At 36.0% G+C, this 24037-nt stretch overlaps 1 pseudogene; it reads left to right on the top strand.

The window, feature by feature from the left end:
* The first annotated feature begins 1815 nt into the window (after nucleotides 1–1815).
* LOC122913486 overlaps nucleotides 1816–24037 on the top strand; it is a 122001-nt pseudogene continuing 99779 nt past the window's right edge.

The following is a 24037-nucleotide window of genomic DNA, read 5'->3' as shown; positions in this document are numbered from 1 at the left end:
GCAAAAGAAAAATAGAGGAACAGAGATAAGAGAGAAAGGACAAGGGGGCTGGAAGGGAAGATGACTGCATGAAAGATGGCTTTGAAGCTCATCACAAGGTTGACATGTGGCTAATGACTCTTTTCCCATCGAATTTGACTGCTAGGTTTTCATGAAAATGTTCCTTTTTAATACCTTTCATGCTTGGCAGCCGACTCACTGTCGCTTCTCCTGAATGCCAAGTAGACCTCCACATGCTTTCATTTTTTAATGAAATATTTGCCACCATTCATAGCATCACCTTCTTTGGATCGGTCATCTGCTTTTTCCAGTTATGATGAGCTCTTGCTAAAGAGCTCAGAAGAGTACTTCCTTCAGGATAATTCTTCATCTTTCTCCATCTTTCATGCTAGAATTGCTTGTGCCCTGTCTACACATTTTTCTTTTCAAGCAAGCTGAGCAAGAGACCATAGGAGCTATTTAATAGGAACAAGTAAAGCCATTTTGTGATCTATTGGAAATCTTTGAGTAAAAGTGATAGTAATAATAATTCCATGAATAAAATGACAGCTACATCCAGGTATCATATTGGACCTTTTATATAATATTTTGGGCTGAATTGTGTCCCCATAAAATTTTTATGTTGAAGTCCTAACCTCCAGTACTTCAAAATGTGACAGTATTTGGAGAAAGAGTCTTTACAGAGGTAATGAAGGTAAAATGAGGTTGTAAGTGTAGGCGCTAATTTAATATGACTCATGTGTTTATACGAAGAGGAGATAAGGGCACAGACATGCACAGAAAAAAGACCATGGGAAGACAAATAGAGAGAATGGCCACTTAAAAGCCAGTGAGAGATATTTTAGAAGAAATCAACTCTGTTGACACCTTGATCATAGAATTCTTGTCTCCAGAACAAGAGGAAATAAATTTCTGTTGTTTGATCCTGCAGGCTGTGGTATTTTGTTATAGCAGCCCTAGAAAACGAATACATACACCTTATTCTATTTGCTTCCCACAGCATCCTATAAAGAAAAATAAGTATCATCCTCCCCTTTTTATAGAAGGTAAAATTAAGGCTCAAAAAAAAATTGGGGTGGCTCAGTAGGTTAAAGCCTCTGCATTCGGCTTGGGTCATGATCCCGGGGTCCTGGGATCGAGCCCCACATCGGGCTCTCTGGTCTGTGGAGAGCCTGCTCCCTCCTCTCTCTCTGCCTGCCTCTCTGCCTACTTGTGATCTCTGTCTGTCAAATAAGTAAATAAAATCTTTAAAAAAAAAATTTGAAGGATGCCATTTGAAGCAGAAAATCAACCCACAGATGAATGTGATTTAACAGCAACTAGAGGCAATAGGTTTGTAGTCTGTTCTCCATATATTAAATACGCATTCTAGTTCCCTGTGTTATTTACTAAACTGATTCTAGGGTGCCTGGGTGGCTCAGTGGGTTAATCCTCTCCCTTCAGCTTGGGTCATGATCTCAGGGTCCTGGGATCAAGCCCCATATTGGGCTCTCTGCTCAGCAGGAATCCTGCTTCCCCCTCTCCCCCTGCCTGCCTCTCTGCCTACTTGTGATCTCTCTCTGTAATAATAAATAAATAAATAAACAAACAAGCTGATTCTAATTGTCTATTGTGTGCCAGGATTTGTGATCTTTGCTGAGGATCCAGAACATAGTTCTTGGCCTGTAGAAGCTCTTGATCTTTTGGAGAAGATGCACACAAAATACATTCATTCATTCAACATACTGTATTGGAAATATTCACTACATCGAATTGTCCTAAGTCTAGACACATGAGTAACTCTGCCGAGAAGAAATAAAAGCCTTACCAGTGGACATGAGGGCCTGCAGCCCTATAGTTGCAGTCATGCTCCCCAAGCTCTTGTGTCCCTGCCAGCACCTCCCAGATGGCTTCCAGAATTTAGACCCAGCCTCCACCAGCGTTACCACTACCCGCAAAGGAGCCAAGGCAGCTGGAGCACTGCCCGCTCCATGGGCAAGAGGTTACAGCAGGAGCTGATGATGCCTGGTAACAAATAAATTTCTGTCTTCCCTTAATCAGACAATCTTTTCAAATGCAGGGATCATCCATAGAACAGCAGGCACAATATAGGAATATCTGAGGTATAAGCTCTCCCTGGAGTTTCTGCAGTGGCTACCCTTAATCCGTGGTACAATTCCTCACATCTGCTATGATCCCAACATCCACACCTGGGGTGACATCTGCCTGGACATCCCGAAGGATAGGTGGTCCACCCAGTGTATGTCAGCACCACCCTGCTATCCATCGGAGCCTGCTAGAAGAACCCAACATTCACAGCCCTTTGAACACACATGCTACTGAGCTCTGGAAACAAAAACAAAAACAAAAACAAAAATACCCCATAACCTTTAAAAAGTATCTGCAAGAAACAAACTCAAAGCAGGTCTCCAGCCAAGATCCCGGACTCATCCCTTGTGTTGTCTTTTTAGCTTTTCCTTACATGATCTGTCCTTTCCTTTATTTCTATATGACTGTATTTTATCTTGTGTTGTCAATTTTGTTTGTGATTTTGTTTTTTTAATCAAGTTTCCAGTTGAGCCTTTGTGATAAATAATATTAAATAAATACATTCTGGGATTTAAAAAAAAAAGTCTTACAGATAAAATAATTCATCTGAGCCTTGAAGCATGAGGCGGTGTGACAAAAAACAACGGCTGATCACTTCTCAAACGGAGACAAGGACCTATGTTACTGTTTCATCACTGGCTGGACAAATAGGCAGATGACCAGAGAAACATGAACTGAGGCCCCCTGAGCCACTTCAGGTTTTCATCCAGACTAGCCTTGTTCTGACATGTTGCTCCCCAGAGCACAGCATGGTTACTGCTTCCAGCAGAGTTACCTGAAAAGAGTGAAAACCCCGTCAATCCCGATGATAGACTGACTAACTGAACAACTGGCTTATACTTGCCCATTGATTTTTAATCTGACCTGGTAACACTACCAAGCTCTTCCCTTGGGAATGTATATGAAGATAAATGAGGTAATTTATGCCATAAGGTTCTGAACTCCTTAGAAGAAAAATGTTACAATAAATTTACAGTTATATTATATATTCTTTAATAAATATTTGATTGGATGTGCATAGAATATCTATGATCCCTTAAGAGATTTAGAGGAAGATAGCCAAGAAAAGACCTATAAGCCTTAAACTGCCAAAACCCCAGAAGATGATTTAAGAAATGCAATAAGTAAGTGGGTTGACCTATTTCTCATTTTAAGGGCAGAAATAAAATTACCATTCCTATGCAGGAAAAGTCTTCCTTCCATGGAAAGTATGAGCAATATTAACACCAAGCTTTATCTTTCTTTAGAAACATTTCTAAGTTGAGTTTAGTATGAATGAAGCTCAGAAAAACACAAAAATAAAACCATGGAAAGTAATTATAGTAACAGGTCCTTGACTAACAAATCTAGTTGCTTTTATGCTGTCCTTCAGTTGGGGTACATTGTGAAAAAAGCAAGAGCCTTGAAGTCATAATAACTGGTGTTCCATTCCTTTCTCTTCCAATTATAGGCCTTCTGACCTTGGACAAGTGAGTTATACCCTCTGTGCTCTAGTTAGTCACCCATAAAATAAGACATTAATAGGCAATGTGCAGATTTGTTGTAAGCACCCAATAATTTTTTTCAAACACCTAGAACTCCAGCCAAGGTACAGCAGATGGTTGCCAAATGTTGTATGTTGTACTTTCCACCAAATGTATGGTTCCTAACAGCCATGGCATTAGACTAAACCTAAGGACTTTAATGATGATATATTAAATAGTAATTACATTATTATCTTATTTTTTCTTTATTTTATTTAATCTTTAATAATTTCCTATAGCATAGATACTTGTACTATTACTATTTTACAGATGAGAAAACTGGATTTTAGAGAGGTTAATTGACTCACCAGATTTAGAATGTTTATAAAGAGTGGATGAGTACTGAAGACTGTGCTTTAAAGTCACCAAAAGAAAAAAAAAAAAAAAATGTCACCACCAGGGGCAATCGTGTGTGTGTGTGTGTGTGTGTGTGTGTAACCAACTCAAGGAAACATTTAGACTAGTTCCTGTTAAATGATAATGATATTTATTATGTCTCACATTTCTGTAACATTTATATTTTACAAGTTGTTTTGCTTTCTGGTTTTTTGTTTATTTATCTTGGAGGTTTTCTTTTGCATAAAACAAAGAAGTAGGAGTGAAGAAATCTTTTTCCCCATCTTTTATGGGAAAAAAAGTGATTCTTAGAAAATAAGTAACTTTACCTTATTTTTATATATACACTATACTAAAACAATGTAGTTCTGCTTTTAATTAATTAACATCTTTCAACTTTTTCACGTCTCTTAACTGCAAGATCTCTGTGATGGATTAACAGTTATTGGGAAAGTATTCCGTAATCTCACTCACTAGCGTTAGATGTGGCGTACTGCTACTAGGCTGTGGGGCAAAAGTACTGGCCAGAAGCTTCATCTGAGCTATAGACTAACCTAGTGAATTTAGGCAAATCACTTATTTATGCTCAGTGTAAAAAATGGATATAAAATTTTCATCTCTGTATTTTACCTGACCAGAGTGGAGGTACTTAGCCCTATCACCAACAGCTATGCATCCCCCTTGGCTCAGGACTACCTCAGACTCCTCAACTAACTTGGTTCTCTCTTTATCCCAGTTCTTATGTTTACAGTTTCTTGTTCTCTGTAATCCTTTAGGATTGGTTACCTATTTAGACTATATCCATAGTTTGGTTTTCATTTGTCTCCAGTTACTGGGTCTCAGATGATTCCCAAATGTATGTACTGCAGCCTGTGGGTTTTTCTCAGTCCACACTAAGCTCAGGCCTGAGGAAAATGTAGTACAGCAAACTTAGAAGTGTGGACTGCTTCTTGTCTGGCAGAATGACCTGTATAAACTATGAAAGAGACAAAGGGAAATGAAAGATAGGAAAAGAGCAAAGCTCAGAAGTTAATGGGAGAAAACTATGAGGAAAATAAGGGTATAGGATGGCCATGTTATCCCCTGGGGTGAGGGTAAGAGCAGAATTTTCAGGAGATAGATGTGCTTGCAAAATTTTATGTGACCCAGGCATTTCCAAACACCCTGAAGATCACTAACACACTTTGAGGGAATACTGAAATATAGGCGTATCATGTTTTATTCTCAAATATGTCTGTAGTAACTGGAGCAGTACACTGATGGTGGGGTGTGGAAGGTATTAGTCGAAAGGGAAAACTGCCCTTCCTCCTAAAAAATGTCTCTCAGTTCTGTAAAATGTAATTAAATATTACCAATACCTACATATTAATTCCCTAAAGATTTCTAACCTTTTGACTAATGTGGGAAAAATAGAGACAGATTCTAACAATTTAGATTCAGATAATCTATTAGTGAAAAGAAAAAAGTAGAAACATAAAGTGTCAGTTTAAAACAAAATTAAAGAAATGAATACAGGTTTCATATAGTTATGGTTCAAAGTTTGATGAAAATAAGCCTAGGAATAAGTCGTTGTATTGGTGAAACAGCACCTCTTTTATTCAGTATGGTATCACGGAAGCCAAGACAACATGATTTATAAATTATAAGATGGACATTTTTATTTTTTAAGACTTCTGAAATTGGGTTGCATCTTAAAATTGATGGCATGAATTGGCTTAATTGGCAGCATTTTTCACAATACATAAAGTAACACTGAATCTTAAACCCAGGAGTACCTCAGACTCAATGAATCATTTAATAAATGTAGGTGAATGAGCACTTGAATGACACAGAAAGAGAAACCCTTACAATTCATCACAAAATTTCAGCCAATAATTCTCAAAATTAGAAGTACATCAGAATCTTTGGGGGAATATATAATATAAACTGCTACCTTCCCTCCTCTGCCAGAGTTTCAGATTCAGTACCTCTATATTTGATGCCGCTGGTCTGAAAACCACTGCTCTAGGTCATTTAAGAAGAAAATGCTTTTTAAGAAAAGATTTTATGTGTTTATTTGACAAAGAAAGAAAGAGCATGCACAAGCAGGGGGACCAGCAGAGGGAGAAGAAGCAGGATCCCGGCTGAGCAGGGAGCCAGATATGGGGCTCTGTCTGATCACAGGACCCTGGGATTATGATTGCAGGACACTGGGATCATGACCTGAGCCAAAGGTGGGTGCCTAACTGACTGAGCCACTCAGGAGCCCCTTGTTTTATTTTTTCATCTTAGTCTTTATGCTATTAATTTAGAAATTTCAGTTACACTTTTACGGTATTGCACCTGGAAAATTATCACTGCCCTCTAATAAATTCTCTGCTTACTGCCATGCTTTCCTCATTCAGAACCATCTTTTTCAGAAATAACAGAGTTATCATCTGTTGCCCCTCCTCAACACACACACACACACACACACACTTAGTTTGTAATTGAAGGCTATTCATAGACCTTACTCTTCCTGATCTGATCTACTTCTCTAAATGCTTTGATCATATAATCATCTCAAGAAAGTTTTATCAACTGATTGCTCGATATGTCAACTTATTTTCCAACCAGATGCCTCTGTATTTACTTGCTACTCACCAAATAGGTGAAGGCCTACATTAGTCCAGCACAGACAACTCTTCAGACTCAGTTCTCACACCATCTCCTGTTTCCATTTTTTTCTTGAATACTCCAAAAGAGACATTACTTCTTGGCATGAGGTTTATTAACGTTATCATATAGTGCATATTATATAATCATTATGTGAGGGTGCTTAGTTCTTACATCATCTACAGTATGATCATCTTACAATAAAATCACATCTTATTTTATAGCATTTTTCCTTGAACAATTAACAAAATTCTTTTTTTTTTTTAAAGATTTTATTTGTTTGACAGACAGAGATCACAAATACGCAGAGAGGCAGGCAGAGAGAGAGGAGGAAGCAGGCTCCCTGCTAAGCAGAGAGCCCAATATCCAGGACCCTGGGATCATGACTTGAGCCAAAGGCAGAGGCTTTAACTCACTGAGCCACCCGGGCTCCCCTCATGATTTACAGAATTCTTATCACAAAGTTAGGACTCAATGAATGATGTTACATGGAACTATATTTGTAATTAAATAATATTTTCAAATAAATTAGTGTTTTTGGACTAATATACAAGGGGTCAATGTTATATGTGGTTTTATTTGACTCGATAAAAGGTTACTAAATATTAAGTAGAATTTATTATCTAAGGCATCAAAAAGAACAGAGACAAAAATATACAGGATCAATTTGGCAGTACGCATGTTTATTGAACATCTACAACTCGTACATACATCTAAGAAACTCTCAGAGTAAAAGGCTAATGATACTCTACCAAGGGACAATGTTTTGCAGAAGCCTGTGAAAATATTCTATTGAGTTAGAGCCTCAATACTGCTCCTTACAGTATTCCATAGAGGTTTAAACAAAGAGCTATCCAAAAAGAATTAAATCACACTCACTGGGGCCAGAGGAAAGATGGTCCCCTCCAGGCATGAAAGGAGGCAAGTGCATTTCAGAAATAAATGACTTTACATAGACGCACAGGCCTCTTGAGGGTGGAGTAGGCACTCCAGCTGGAAAGCTCTCAGACTAAATCAGACAGCAAAAGGTCATGACTGACAAAAAGGGAATCTCTTCTAACTTCATTTTTTTTTTTTTACATTTGTCAACCTTAATAAGAAACTACTTCAAGCCTCTTCGTGACTAACTCAGTTTCAAGTGTAAACCGAAGACAGATAGGTCAAGACAGTGTTTTGGTTCAGAAATTTTGGTAAACACGTACTTGGCTTTCATATCAGCACTCTTAAGTAATTTTAAAGCCTTTTATTTGAAAACTGCACAGGAAAAAAGGAAACATCCTACGGCTTATCTGCTTGTTATCGGCTTGTTCTAATTCCTATAAAGATTCCACCTGAACTTTACCTGGCAGAAGCTCTCAAGTAGCAAGAAGAAAGGGGAAACTTCATGGATATGGAAAATTCTAGACATAGTTTTCTAATTTATAGTGACCTAATCTTTTAGAAATCCTTACTTATCTAATCTGTACCAGACAAAATCTTATTTACTGATAGAAAACTGAGATTCAGACAAGTCACACAGCCAATAGGTGGAAGTCTACATACTCAAACCCATTTCTTCTAGCTGCCAGTTCTCTTTAGATGCTTGGCACCCCATCCTTCTAAATGCTAAGCATCACTTTTCTGGATGTCGCCAACACTGCATTACTTATTTTTAAATCTGTGTTTCTTTGATTAGGCACAGTAAATGTTTCACATGAAGAACTGTATTTTTGCTAAGTTTCCAGAAGACATCCTTCTGAGAAATGTTTGTATGTTATATTTGGAGGTGACTGTAGTCCTGCATTCAATTATTTAAATTATTATCACAATCTCTGCTCTACCCTTAGTAAATAAATCTCTGCTAAGAATAATTTTAAAGTCAAAGAAATCTGAATATGAAATGATATTGCTAAGGATTCCAAATGGGAAATAACAAAGTCAGAAAAATTAAAATTTTATCTATCCCCTCATCTTAGTTCTCCATTCAAAATTAAATGCAGCTATGAATTGTTCCAGGTAAAGTGAATGTTTTACTTTTACTCTCTTCTAGAGGACAAAATTAAAAGTATGAAATAAAAATTAATTCAGCTGAAAAGTCGTCACTTCTATTTGGCTTTCTCACTTAAAAATGATAGATTTTCAATGGTAAAGTGAATTGCCCTATAATCTGATGAAAAGCAGTATCATCTCAATTTTAGGCATGGTTTCTGGAACCATTTAGATTTTCATGAAATTAATTTTGTTTCTCATATTACAACATTTAAAAAGTTGAACTTGAAACCCCTAAATTCTCTTATTTATGTCAAGAATAAAATGCAATTTACTGGGTATTCTAATCGTCCACCATAGGAGACCTTTTACTGCACAGCTCTGAACATATTTGGGGCACAGTGTAGATTAAGAATACCAGTTCTACTCTCTGATTACTGGGATTCAAATTCAATTCTACTACTTCCTAAATGTGTGACCTTTGCAGGAAGGGACTCATTCTCTCTGTGCCTCACTTTTTCAACCTATAAAATGAAGAGAGTTATAATAATACCTATCAACATAGGATTTAAAAGGGTAATCAATCATTTTTGAGCACAACTTTCAAAATAATACATGAAATATAAATAGAATCTGCCTGTCACCTAATCACTCAGATAAGTCCATAATACATGGTTCCTATTTTTGGTGGAGATAGCATTTATCTGGATGTCTGAGATAATAATAATAATAATAATAATTATATATGTAATTACTATATGTGTTTATATAATATATATAATTATATATATTATTATTCAGATCTCCACCCCTCTGTAACAATGAAATATTTCTCCATTCACTTAGCAAATGTGAATAAATAAAATAAATTTTGGACTAAGTGGTGAAAATATAATGTCCAACAAAATGTAGTTCCTGACTTCAGGGAGTTTATAAATCTTAGAGAATGACTGACTAGAGACAATAATTCAGCTTTTGAACTTTCATTTCTCTATTTATAAAATAAAGAATCAATCTATAGTATCTTAATTCTCTTTATCTTCTAAAGGGCTATATTTTATAAATTAAATTTATTTGTAAAAAACAACTTGTTATAACACTATCATGAATCTCTGACCTCCAAAAATAAATGTGAGTATGAGTGTGAAAATGTTTTCAAAGATATTCCTTTGGATAAGTAGTGGGAGACCATCATCGCTAAAAAAAATCTTTCTTTGATGATTTTTTATTTTTTCAATATAAATAATAAATAGTTAATATGTAAACATTTAACAACACACTACTGCCAAAAAAGAAATCAAATGAATAATCAAAATATGTCTCAAAACAAAAGAAAAAAAAACACAACAATACAAATCCTTTGTGATGCATCTAAAGCTGATGTTAAAGTGAAATTTATGCTATAAATGCTTATATTAAGAAAAAAGTTCAAATACATAACATTATACCACAAGGAACTAGAAAAAGAAGAAACTTAGCTGAAATTTAGCAGAGGAAGGAAATAACAAAGAAAAATCAGAAATAAGTAAAATAGATATCATAATAAAAAACATAACAGTGAAAGTAACCACAACTTTTTCCAAAAAATAGACAAAATTGGCAGTACTTTAACTATGTTAACTAAGGGGGAAAAAGAGAGAGAGAGAGAGAGAAGTCTCAAAAACCATTGAGAAATGGAAAACAATATAATAGATAACCATAGAAATACATAGTGTGATAATAGATTACTATAAACAATTATATACTAACAAATGATTTTTTGTTTAAATCCACCATAATTGAAAGTTAATTATGGGGCGCCTGGGTGGCTCAGTGGGTTAAGCCGCTGCCTTCGGCTCAGGTCATGATCTCAGGGTCCTGGGATCGAGTCCCACATCGGGCTCTCTGCTCAGTGGGGAGCCTGCTTCCCTCTCTCTCTCTGCCTGCCTCTCTGTCTACTGTGATCTCTCTCTGTCAAATAAATAAATAAAATCTTTAAAAAAAAAAAAAAAAAAGAAAGTTAATTAGCTCTACTATTAAAATAAAGCTTTTTATAAAAAAAGCTATGCACTTACACGAAAGAATAAATTCCACATCACTGAAACAAAGATATAACACAAAACTATTGTGTTGGTGCCAATATTGAGTATGCATTGGAGTTGGAAATACTAGAGTCAACAAGACTGGCTATAAGACCATTGCAAGGGGCACCTGGGTGGCTCAGTTGTTAAGCATCTGCCTTCGGTTCAAGTCCTGGTATCAAGCCCTGAATTGGGCTCCCTGCTCCGCAGGAAAGCTGCTTCTTCCTCCCCTACTCCCCTTGTTTATATTCCCTCTCTTACTGTCTCTCTCTCTCTCTCTCTTTCTCTCCCTGTCAAATAAATAAACAACATCTTAAAAAAAAAGACCATTGCAAAAATAAAAATGAAAATAACAAACAAACAAAAAAACCCCGAAACCCTAATTATCAACATGGCAATAAGGTTAGAATTAGGTGTATGCATTTGAAATATATTAGATAATTTTGGCCAAATTCAATAGACTGAATAAGAAGGGTTAATACAAGCAGCCCTTGTAGGATTCATTTTCAGTATTTTAGCTTAAATAACTATCTGTATAACCATGAAATTCATGAATTATATATTTTCAGGAATGGCAATTGCTTACTTCAAATATGACATAAAAGTTTTGCATGGGCATTTAGGATCTATAAATCAAGGAAGGACTATTTTGCAGTCAAGAGAACTTGAGGAGTTGATGACATAGTTAGACTATTCTTATCCAAATAGATAAACACAGCTGTAGGGCATGCTAGCAGGGCCAAAACAACAACAACCAAACTTTTGGTCCATGTAGAGGCCTTACAGAAACCAAGCTGGTCACTAAACTGAGCTCAACCTTCCAGGGATTCAACTTCACAGTAGTGAGCAGAGACATTTCGTGCAGTTCCAAGCACAAAAATGATGCTCAGTAGAGTCTACTTACTGAAGGGAAAAATACTCTTATAGGGCCAGAGTTAGACTAGAGAGAATGAGCTTAGTTGTAGCCAATGAAAGAGCTAACAGGAATTTTGCAGGGAAGAGAAATCGGGGAAATAAAATAACAACAAACCCTCCTCGAAGGGCCAAAGATCTTACCAAGGAGGTTGGGCTTCGAGGCTGGAACCCAAGTGAGCAGGATACTGGACTAAGTCAAAGGGACTGAAGAGAAGCCTGGGCAAGACAAATGGACTCAAGTAAAGTTCCATGACAGGCTATACATCCTTAACAAAAAGATCATCCTAGGGGAAAACAGATGGTCTCCTCTCCCTCTCAAACTCGAGTTGAAAGAAATTCCTTCACTATGGCCATGCTTGGAGTTTACAGACTCATGGCCTGGAATGGAAGGAAAATCTAATAGCCGGTAAATCCTGCCATAAATGATTTGGGGCTGCGGAAGACAGATGCTGCCACACTCGGGGTCCTGTGAGTTCACTCTTCTCTAAAGGGCACTTTGCAGGGGGAGAAATGCAATTTTCTCAAAGCTCCAGGGAGACAGTATCTGAAGGGAAGGAAGAATTAAAAACGGAAGAGCTAAGAAAAAGAAAACAAAGGACATTCCTTGAAAAACCTTACGAAAAAGTCAGGTTTCTCAAGGGATTGTGCCTTTCAGCCCTTATGGATGTTCTGCGGCCTGTGAGAGACTGTATCAGACGCTGAGGATCTGTGAGGAGGAAAGCGAACAGCACAGCATGAGCTATCAATCTGGTGTTGGAAGAAGAGTCTTCACAGCATTCTCCAAAATAAAAGCGGAGGAACAAGTAACTCAGGAATAAATTATTGCTTTAAGATAACTTGTAGAAGCCTATGATTTGAATGAATCTTTAGACTGCATAGTTCCCATTGTCTTTTTCTATGTGCAAAATAATATTCATTGCAACAATCTGATTTTTTAAAATATAGATATAAAAATAACTATAAAAATTAAATATTACCTAGAAATTCCCATTATATGCAAATTAATGGCTGTTAGGATATTGGTTTTGATTATTTTAGAATCAAATTAGAAGTAAATCATATGGTAGATATAATTTTGTGTTTTTTAGAACTAAATATATTACAAATATATTTACATATTACATATGTATTCATTTGCATTGTTTTTGAAAAAATACATAATTTTATTCTATAAGCATATACTTTATTTAACTAGTCCTTTGTTTTAGACATTTAAATTGGCTCCCATTTTTCCAAAGGGAACTGAAATTAACATTCTTATTTCTAAATCTTTGCTCATATCTACGATTATTTCCTTAAAAATAAGTTGGTATAATTTAGGCTTTTTGTCTCACCACCAATTGTTGCATAGGCTATCATTTTTTCACAGATTTAAAATGCTATCTTAATAATATACTAAATTAGAACCTGTAAATTTATCTGTATTTTTCTGCAGAGGCTGTGGTGTTTTAGATTTCATATATCTTTTTCTTTTCTACTGAAGTACAGTTGACATAAAATGTTCTATTATTTCAGGTATACGTCAGATTTTAAACATTTTAAAAATATGTGGTATGGTAGCTTACACTCACTGCAAATCTTTAAAATATATAATTCTTGGGGCACCTGGGTAGTTCAGTCAGTTAAGCAGCCAACTCTTGATTTTGTCTCAGATCATGACCTCAGGATCCTGGGATCAAGCCCCATGTCAGGGTCTATGCTCTGTGGGGAGTCTGCTTGAGCAGCCTATCTCATTTTCCTTCTGCCCTCTGCCCTCTGCCCCTGCTCTCTTACTCTCTCAAATAAATTAATAAATATTTAAAAATATATAAATATAAAAGTATTCCCAAACACACATAATACAAAATAGGTGGTTCAGAATGGTATATATATAATTTTGAAAACCAATAATATCTTTATAAGACTTGTCTTTATTGAATATCTGCCCCAGAACTTTTTTAAAAAGATTTATTTGTTTTAGAGAGAGAGAGAGAAAGAAAGATAGAGACAGCAAGGGGGGAGGGGGAAAGGAGAGGTTGAGAGAGTCTCAAGCAGACTCCATGCTGAGCCTGGAGCCCAAAATGGGGCTCAATTTCAGAGCCCTGAACCAAAACCAAGAGACGGAGGCTTAGTCAACTGCACCACCTAGGTGTCCTAAATTCCCCCCAAATTTTAAAATATATACTCTTTATATGAGTTTCGCACTTGGCATTATAAATTAGTTTTGCAATATTTTTCTGTTAAGAGTAGGTAAAAATATTTTCACTCTTACACATTTTCTATCTAATTATTGCTATTACTATTAAACTTACTGAAAAGTTTTTGTAGGTTTAGTTGGTTCTCACAGATGTTTAGGGCAATACTTGAAAAATCATAATTTCATTTCTCCTAATATGTATATCTTCTAACCACTTTTCTTATATTATTATACACAGTGTATTTTGAAATAACTACAAATGCAGTTTAACTGTCATCTCAATTTTAGAAGAACTATTGTTAATATTTGTGTTAACCCATTACCCTCTAGATGATGGCAGTGAGTGATAATTACCTATAAACACTATTTTTTTCAGATTCAACAGTGCATTCTTAAACAATTTCAGATAAACAAAGGACCACATGAATGTCTCTAAGACATGTTGAGATGCTACAGTTAACATAACACAAACAAAACACTGGGAGACACATTGTTTGGTTTTAATTTTCATCATTTTGCTGCAGTTAATAGCAGTTTATGGTAGGATGATAAGACTTCGAAATATCCCAACTGTGTTACAACTCCTTCCCAAATGAATAATCTCTGGCATCCTCTTTTCCAAACTGATATTACAAACCCATGATAAATATTAGCTTCCTTACACTTATCCTACAAGTCACAGAAGGTATTCTTTTGACTGGAAAGAAGGAAAGGGGAATAGGGGAGTTGCCTTCCATGGGAATGATCCTTTTGGCAGGCTGGAAGAAGGACTGAGAATGGGAGGGACAGACACTGAAATACAAAGCCAGTTAGTCTCAGTGCTGAGGAAGAAATACAAAAGAACAAAGAAGGGTTTATAAGAATCATTTCACAAAAACTGGCAATGTAACACTAGGAATTCCAATGAAAAACAGAAGCTAGAGTCAGAGGTCATGGTGGGCTCACCTCTGCACAACTATTAGATTACTTAAACTGTCCAAATCTGTATCTTCCTAATATAAAATAAATGAAGTCACATTTAGAAATACACTGACTGCATGAATAAAGAACTTTTGGTAGATACATATATAATGGAATATTACTCATCCATCAAAAATAATGAAACCTTGCTATTTGCAACAATGTGGATGGAAATAGAGGGTTGTGCCACATGAAATAAGTCAGGAGGAGAAGGACAGATACCATATAATTTCACTGATACATGGAATTTAAGAAACAAAACAGAGGAACATAGGGGAAGGGAAGGAAAAAATAAGATAAAAGGAGGAAGGCAAACCTTAAGAGACTCTTAACTACAGGGAACAAACTGAGGGTTGCTGAAGAGGAGGGAGGTGGAGCGATGGGCTACATGGGTGATGCACATTAAGGAGGGTCCCTGATGTAATGAGCACTGGGTGCACCTGGGTGTTACATGCAACTGCTGAGTCCCTAAATTTTACCCTAAAATGAATACTATACTATATGTTAAATCACTTAAATTTAAACAAAATCTTGAAAGGAAAAAGAAATAACTGTACTGCAGAAGTGTTTGTCTATTTGTTCTCTAGTTTCATTCCAATTTTGCCTTAAATATTAGATGTTTCAGCAGAAAACAATTCAGGCTGTGGCAACTATATATGGAAACTACATATAGGGATTAACTGATTTTATTTATTCTTTTAGGCTCTTCGTGAACCTGTTTTGCAAAATACCTTGCAACATTAAAGAAGAAAAAACACACTACTTTTCTCCTAGACTTGAGCAAATAAATACCTCTGAATGAATAACTGTTCTTTAAATTTTCCCATGCCCACTGCCATCTCGAAGTTATCATACATGTGACATAAATTTTTTCTTAAACAACAGTTCCACTAAAGTGACGCATTTCCTCAGAAGTCTGCAAAGTCTCCCCTCTACCGACGCTGTTAAGTCTGACAACCCAGACTGTTACTCATCTCCCTCTCTAATCTGTCCGTTAGCCAATTTTTCCATCTTGTCTCCTCATGTGTTTTTGTTTTGTTTTGTTTTGTTTTAACCCACCCAGGCACGCGACAAACAGAATCACTAGCTTTGTCTCTCCTTGTCTTCACCACCTCTCTGCCTCCAATCACACAAGGAATGCTTGTCCCTTCATCTCTCCAGGCCTTGATGTCCACTCGGCTGGGGTTTTCTCCAGAAAACCCCTGCCTCTTTCATATGTACATAAATGTTTCCTCCACTAGCTTACACACATTAATTTCTGTATATCACGGAAGTAATTTTCTTCCTTCAGCTTCAGTTTTATTTTATCCTCAGTGTATCTACCCTGCAAGAGGTAGAGGGGTAAAAAGAAAATGACACATGTCATTTGGCATTTGCCTTTTCGGTTCTATGCCTATCATATATATTGACTGGGCTTAATTCTCAAAAATTAAGGTAGTAAAAGGGATATAAAACAATTACAGCAAATAGAGATAAGGAAACTGACATAGAAATAAGGAAAGCCGGCCTGTATTTGTAACTAGAAATTAAGAAAGCCAATCCTCAATGCCCCAACCTGTACTACACTACATTAGTTCTGGCAAATGGATACAAAAAGTACTTCAAAGCTGAACGGAGTGTGGAATGTTAACTGTCACCATTCCTATTAGCTCCACGTTTCTCCAATGCCCTTCAACTGCACTGACCTGCCTACACACCCCCATCTCCCTCTTCTTCTCTCCCTCCCTCCCTGTCCCCCAACTCCTGTTTAGTAGAGTGCATGGATCTTTCAAGACCGTCACCTCGCCTTATTTCAACCTTTTTTGATTGACTTGAGTTTAAACTCTGAGAAATACATATGAAAATCTCTTTTCTTTCCCCAGGTCATTTATAAACTCCACTGAATAACTGAAAGCATCAGAGTCCCAGTTATATCCCCGTTCCTGCTGGGATCCTCAAGAGGGCATGCTGGTTAGGTTAGAGCAATGTCTTGTCTGAACAAGATCATACCTTCCCTATATAGGTTAACAATGGTTCTTTAGTTTCTGGGAAACATACACTTCACATTTCTTTGTTTTGGATAAGATCATTCTGTCATTTGATTTCCCTTTTCTCTGGTTTCTGTCTTTTTCCTCCAGCCTGTCTGTTTCCTCTGCTGCATCCTGCATCTGTCATTCAACAACCAATTTTACTGGTCTATTTTCTATCCTTGTTCACATTTGTTAATCTACTGCTGCTGGCCCAGATTTGAGAAGGACTTAATATTAATGTGTTCCAAAAAAGCAGACTTTTTCTTATCTCAAGCACCACTTAGATAAGGAAATTTTGAAACCAGCTGAATTTAGCCATCTTCACTGATGTTAATGATTATCTCTCTTCTCAGAAGCAGACCTGCACTATTTCTGCTGACAATATCTAAGGTCCACACATTGCCTCATCTGAACTTGAATTTGTGTAGATGATAGAGACATTGCCAGCTTGTTTGGATACTGTAGAAGGAATCTGTGTGAGCACTGGACAGATAGCTAAAATAATCAAACTCGAGTTCCTGTTCTATCCTGTGTAATCTTTCAGAACACCCATGTTTTTAATCTCCAAAGTGGAATTGCTATGGAAGTCTCCCTTGGAGGGTTATGTAAGGGCTGAAATGAGATAATGTATATGAAAGACATGGACTTGCACTTAGTTTATCCTCAATATCTCCCTAACATTTCCTTCTCTATAAATCCATTTTCCAATAGTCTTCCCAAAACAGAGAAGACCTTTGACATTCTCAGAATAAACACTTGTTTTTTTTTTGATCAGGCATCAGAATAAATACATTTTAGAGGAATTTACATACCATGTTAAGAAACTGCAGCCCTATTCTGTAGGCAATATATGATTTTGCACTGTTGTAACGACTCAGTCCTCAGCAGCAGCGGCCTTTGGAAAGCTCACTCTATGCCAGGAGCTTCGGAAAGTTACATTAATAAGGGATAGAAGATTCATAGTGGAAGCAATCAATTGGTACACACCAACAATCTAATATAAGCCACTATTTGAGCTCTATCAGTATATTCTTCACAATATTTCTTTTCTCCTCTTAGTCCATTTACTCTCCCTGCTTTATACCTGCTTCCTCTACTACTCATATGTTTTTCCCCCTGCCCCATGTTGGGCCTTTTTTGCTGTATTATGACACTGTTTAAGCCTGCAGGCAATTCCTAGGACTCCTGTTGATCCTGAACTCTTTTTGTCTTCTCCCAAAGATACAAAAGTGAATAGTAATAAAACAAACACAAATGTTCACTGGGTTCTTTCTATGTTTCAGGCATAGAGCTGAGACTTCATACCTCATAAGATTTTATGCTTCACAACAACCTGTGAGGCAGCTATGGCTGGAATCCCCAGTTTACACCGGGAACAACTGAGGCAAAAGAGCTTTAGTTTCCCAAGAAACACAATCTGCTGTTACGACATGGGTCACTGTTCTACCTGGCAGCTCTCAGTAAATGTTTATTGAATAAATACCCGGAATTTTGTCTTACTTTGTGGCCCAGCTCAAACTCACTCTTTCTTTAAAAAAAAAAAAAAAAAAATCTCTGATCTACCCTTCAAGAAAGAACTCTCTTTCTTGAATTCAATAGTTAAATGTGTAGGAAAGCATAAAACCCTTAAAACAGTATTTGGCTTTTAGTGTCTTATGTGTGCTTTTAAGGAATTAATAACTAAATGAAAATCTATACAAATAGTGTTATCATGACAATATATGTGTTAATTGCCAAGGATCTAAAAATGATCTCAAGAAATAAGCTACATGCAGTAGGGTATGGGTTTAATATTTTAATAGAGAGATGTGTGTATCATGTTTATGGAAATTAACTTATGTTCAATAGGAGGCATCAAAATTATAGAGTGACATGTACATTGAGTTAACAAGAGCTTATTACTTCTATACTAGTCTGAAGAACTTTAATTGTGTAAAAGTTCTTCCCTCTGCTGTTAGATACCCTATAGCACCTAATATAAGCTCTGTATACAGTAGGTTCACAATAAAGAAGTGAGTTAATAGGTGAATAGCAAGATTGCTTACACTAAGCCTCATATTAAATAAAAGTCAGGAAGCCTGGTCTTCTTAACACAATTTTTCCTAACTGTGGTTTCAAAGTAAAAATATATTCATCTTCCAAGGGTTTTTCCAATCTATAAGAGCAAACACCTAGACTTACATTTTTTCTACGTTTACTGTAAAGAAATCAAGATCCTTCCATGTGGGTAAGCAGATTTATGAGACCTAAACCACTAAAACCATGCCTATTATTACTACTGTTATACATGGTAGGGTATGCAATGCTCAGTTGTGGGAGATAGGAGACTTAGCCTCCAGTTCTTCTTGTTCCGTCAGCCAGGTATCTGATCTTGTGAGACTTATTTAATCTAGTTTACTCCTTTGCTAACTGATTGAGCTGAGTACAATAATTCTAAGGTGGCTTTCATCTTCAATATTTCTTAGTAACCCATAGTATAAATGATCTTCTCATAGAAACAGAAATAATTAGTTTGTGAGATGTACTTCTTTTTCTGCTCCTTTTCCTTACAAGTGCTGTCAGACAAACGTTGAATCCAAAATAAAAATGTACATTTTAACCATGAATATAAATGGAGTTTTTCAGATGATTCAGGGATTTTCTAAAAATTCTCTCATGAAACAATACCAGATATCTCTCTTGATTCTTTACATATCTATTTCCCTCTTCATGTTTTAAATATCTCTCTTGGTGTTTTAGATATCTCTTTCAATGTTTCAGATTCTCTCTTATTTTTTACATTGAAAATATGCTTCAACATATTTTAACATATATCAACAAACTGAGTAGTGACTCAGATTTCATATGGATGAAATATCATATGATAATACCATAATACCATATGGATAATACCAGAAAGAAGATAACCTTCTTCCAAAAAATAATATTTCCTTAAAAATATAATGTTGACATCTTAATTTTTTATGTAACAAAAACAGGAGTACCTAGGTGGCTCAGTCAGTTGAATGTTTGATTCCTGATTTTAGCCTGGGTCATGATCTCAGGGCTGTGAAAAGGAGTCCCAGGCAGGCTCTGTGCTGGGGGTGGAGCCTGCTTATGATTCTCTCTCTACCTTTCCTGCTGCCCCTCCTCCTCCTGCAGCCCTCCCCCACCTAAGAAAATAATAAATAAATAAATAAATAGTACTTATTTTGTTCCTACTATGTGCTGAGCCGATTGCTGAAGACGCAAGAGTGAACATGGCACAAGAATGTGCCATCCAGTAAGTACAAGAGCTAATAAGCAAGCAACTGTAACACTACATAAAACATACTAGGATAGAGAAGAGATATAGAAGGTGTGATGGAAGCACATGAAGATGGAAATCAATCACCAGGGCAGGGATATCCAGCAGAGGCTTCTCTGTGGGGAAGCAGTATCTAAGCTCAGGTTTGAAGAATTATCCAGGAAAAGAAGACATAGAAGATATTATAAAGCCAATGGACAGTCTGAGTAAAGGGGACGGCAGAGCATGATAGAGGCTATAATTAGCCGCTGATATTTAGTGAGAATGGTTTGAAAGAGACAATGCTAAGAGATAAGGCAAGAAAGGCAAGAATAGCCCTTGTAATAAGCAAATATCTGTGTAATACTCAATTATGAAAATTAGACTTAATTCCAATTGCATCAGAAATCCATTATTTGAAAACTGTTTTTCAGAAGCAAGTATAAAGGAAAAAAGGTAATATAAGATTTAACCCACTGCTGCAAACTTGAGTATGAAGAGAACCTGAAATGGTCTAAGTAGAGTCTGAATTATAAAATATTTTAAATTTCTTCCCTCTGGTTCAGTATGAAATTGAATCTGGTTTCATGAAGTTCTCCCAGAATATTTCAAGGGTTAAGATTTTTCAGCCATATTTTAATGATATATAATAAATAATTTAATCACAACCTAGAAGGTAAGAAGCCTGAGTTCTGGCTACTGTTCTACCACTAACAAAAATTCTGAATCCTTGAAGAAGACACATAAATAATTTCTATAGGTATAGCTTCTATAAAATGAGAGTATTTAACTTATTTAACACAAATGTCACTTTCAAAACTATGACTCTGAATATTTTGAACACTTATTTTATAATATGATCTATGGATTTACTTTTTATTTGTAAATGGGTACTTAACAATATTCTTTGAGGTAAGTGAAATATACTCTCAATATCAATTAGCTTTAAAAACATCTGTATTAAATGACAAATATCCATCTAACAAGAGATTTGAATTTAGCCAGTCTGTTGTTCATTTAAAGCACTTCATCCATTAGGCAGCGGATTCTTCAAAGGCATTGTGATTATTCACTTTTGTTTTTACTCCTTGTGCTCACTCCACACCTGATAAATAATTGGTACACAAAAATTATTGTTTTGAAAATATATTTCCTATAATAGAAATAGCTTTCTTTGAGACCTTATATTATTATGTGTACACTAAAGTTTTAGATCACAAAACACTGGTGTTATATTTTGGCATGTGTTGTCATTAAGTTCAGCTGGTAGAGGGAGTTTGTTGTCTCTAAGTCCAATTGGTAGATTTAGATGATTTGATCAAGGTGACTAATTGAAGTCAGTTAAAAATAAGTCCTAGATTCCTTAAACTCTGGTTTGGTCTTAACACCATACTGACTAATCTCTCTCAAGTCTGCTGGGAACCATTACCATTGTCAATAATATTTATCAGAAAACAGGACATTACCTCTTCATTCATTTATTTATATTATATATCTGAAGTCTTGGAAACATTTTAATAGGAGATTGCTGAGTCAAACTGCCTCCTGTGATTTTCATAAATGTCAACATCTATTCTCAGGAATGGCTTAATGCCAAGATTCTCCACCAGAAAGAAAATAAGATGTCCATGTCTTAAATGGATCAAAACAAATCTGGCCAGATAACTGTAAATTAATTTTCCCAAAGGGAATCCAATTTAATTTATATTCTTATAAATAGACCAGAGTTATACTTTTGTAAGAGTTTAGATTTGAATGCTAATCAATATTCAGTGATCTAGAATAAGGCAACCATTTAAAGTTCTTTTTAGTATACATCCTAAGGTCACCTTTGATGTACAATCTTTTAAACCTTTATTATTTAATCATTTGTCTTTTAAGTGAATGTCATTATTTTTTGTTTTGTTTTGTTTTTAAGATTGTAGTGATTTATCTGTCAGAGAGAGAGAGACAGAAAGAGAGAGAGCACAAGCAGGGGGAGGAGCAGGCAGAGGGAGAAGCATACTCTCAGCTGAGCAGGGAGTCCAATGCGGGACTTGATCCCACCACCCTGGGATCATGACCTGAGCCAAAGGCAGACACTTAGCCAACTGAGTCACCCAGGCATCCAAGTGAATGTCATTCTGTTATTTTTTTTCTCCATGAGTTTAACATGAACAAACAAACAGTATTTTTAATACGCTTTCACACAATTTTGGTTAGAATAGACTCATCTCATCTCCAATGAATTGTATTTGCAAGGTAATTAATGCACTTGGGCCATTGTCATTAAAATACGTTATTGAGGGGCACCTGGGTGGCTCAGTTAAACATCTGCCTTCAGCTCAGGTCATGATCTCGGTTCTGGGATCAAGCTGCACATGGGGCTTCCTGCTCAGCAGGGAATCTCTCCTCCCTCTACCTCTCCCTTTGTGTGGTCTCAATCTCTCTCTTTCTCCTCCCCCTCTCTTAAATACATAAATAAATACAATCTTGAAAAATAAAACCAAAACCAAAACAAAACAAAATAATAAAACAGGTTCTTGATCTGAAATGAATAAAAACCAGAAATAGTCTTTAAAAACACAAAACATCATTATTCTATTGTGATTATTATTCCAAATTTTCTATTCTATCCATGCTTCCCAGATTCCCAGTAACTGGACCAACTATTCCCATTATAGATGAGAACTATTTTTTTTTTTAACTTGTAGTCTCATAATTTAAGCCACTGGCCCAGACTAGCCAGCCCAAAGTTAGCTTCAAACTCAAAGGCTATTAGTATCTTTGTGTCTTTCAAGAGCTTGGCAAAGTCCTTCTCAGGTTTTTGTCTCACTTATAAATGTTGGGCTTTCTTAATAACTTTAGGAGTAAAAAGTAACCAAGCTGAGCTCTTCAGTATAATCCCTGGGCTACAAGGACTCCCTGGCCATATATATGAAGACCTTGAGAATTGGAATGGGTACAGCAGCTTTCTGCAGCATATGTATAGCATATATTATCCATAGAATAGAAGATAAGCAACATTCCTTAACCAAAGGGTGTTGTAGAAAGACTAGAGCAGCTGCCAGACAGTCTGTGATCCATGTTTGCATACTGAAGATAGCTGACAAGTAACATAAAAATTAGAAAAGAAACATGTCAAGACACTCTTGTCCCAATCAGAAGTTTAAGAAACCAGTTACAACACAGATCTCCTCTGGTACTTCTGGCCAAAGTCTCATATTTGTACTTGCATCATGGGCATCACAAACATGACAAATGGATATACCCATGCAAAGAGATCATACTCAGTAACAGACATCAGCAGTTGAATGTGCAAGGCAAAGTAAACGATATTAAAACAAACATCATCCCTATACAGTCTGGCATAAACATAACTGAGTAATAGAGCCCATTCCTAGCTCTGTCTCCAGCAATCCATATTAATTTGGACAAACTAAACATCCCTTCTTAGCTTATAACCCCGATGTCAAATGGGCATAAATACTGCTGTGTATGGTATAACTACTATGAAGATTTTAAGAGAACATTATAGAAACAGCATATGGCATCCATATAACACAGTCCAGCAATCAACATGTACTGTAAATAAATGATTAAAATGTGTAATAGAATTAAATTATTGAGTGTCTGCTATACCAAGGTCTAGGCTGGTCACTGAAGTCCAGAGACAAAAAAATTCAGCCTCTTTCCTTGAGGAAATTATGATTAAACAGATGGTTATTTCCAAAAAATAAGCATTACTGGAAAAGGGAAAAACATGATATAAAAGTGATGGGGTATATATAGGGAAGAGAAATAATTTAAATTTTCAGACTATGAAGTATAAGGCAAAAAGTATCAGGCAGTAAATACAGAAGAAAGACAAACCTCCAAATCTCTGAGAGCATTTTAGGTCAACTAAAATAAAATAAGCTTATCCATTATTTTCCTCTTTTATCCTTTATATACCATAGCTTATGCTTATATTAAGAAGACAATTAATAAATATTATTGAGATGAAATATTGCCAAAATGACCTGAAATATATCTAGAAATGCATTTTAAACATAGTTGGAATATTTCTTCCTTTAGAAGAAATTCAGTACATTTAATTAAGAAATATATACTGATAACCACTA

Source organism: Neovison vison, chromosome 7 (assembly GCF_020171115.1).
Source record: "Neovison vison isolate M4711 chromosome 7, ASM_NN_V1, whole genome shotgun sequence".
Classification (NCBI taxonomy): Eukaryota; Metazoa; Chordata; class Mammalia; order Carnivora; family Mustelidae; genus Neogale; species Neogale vison.
Note: the sequence above shows the minus strand (reverse complement) of the source record. Positions and strands in the feature narration are given on the sequence as shown.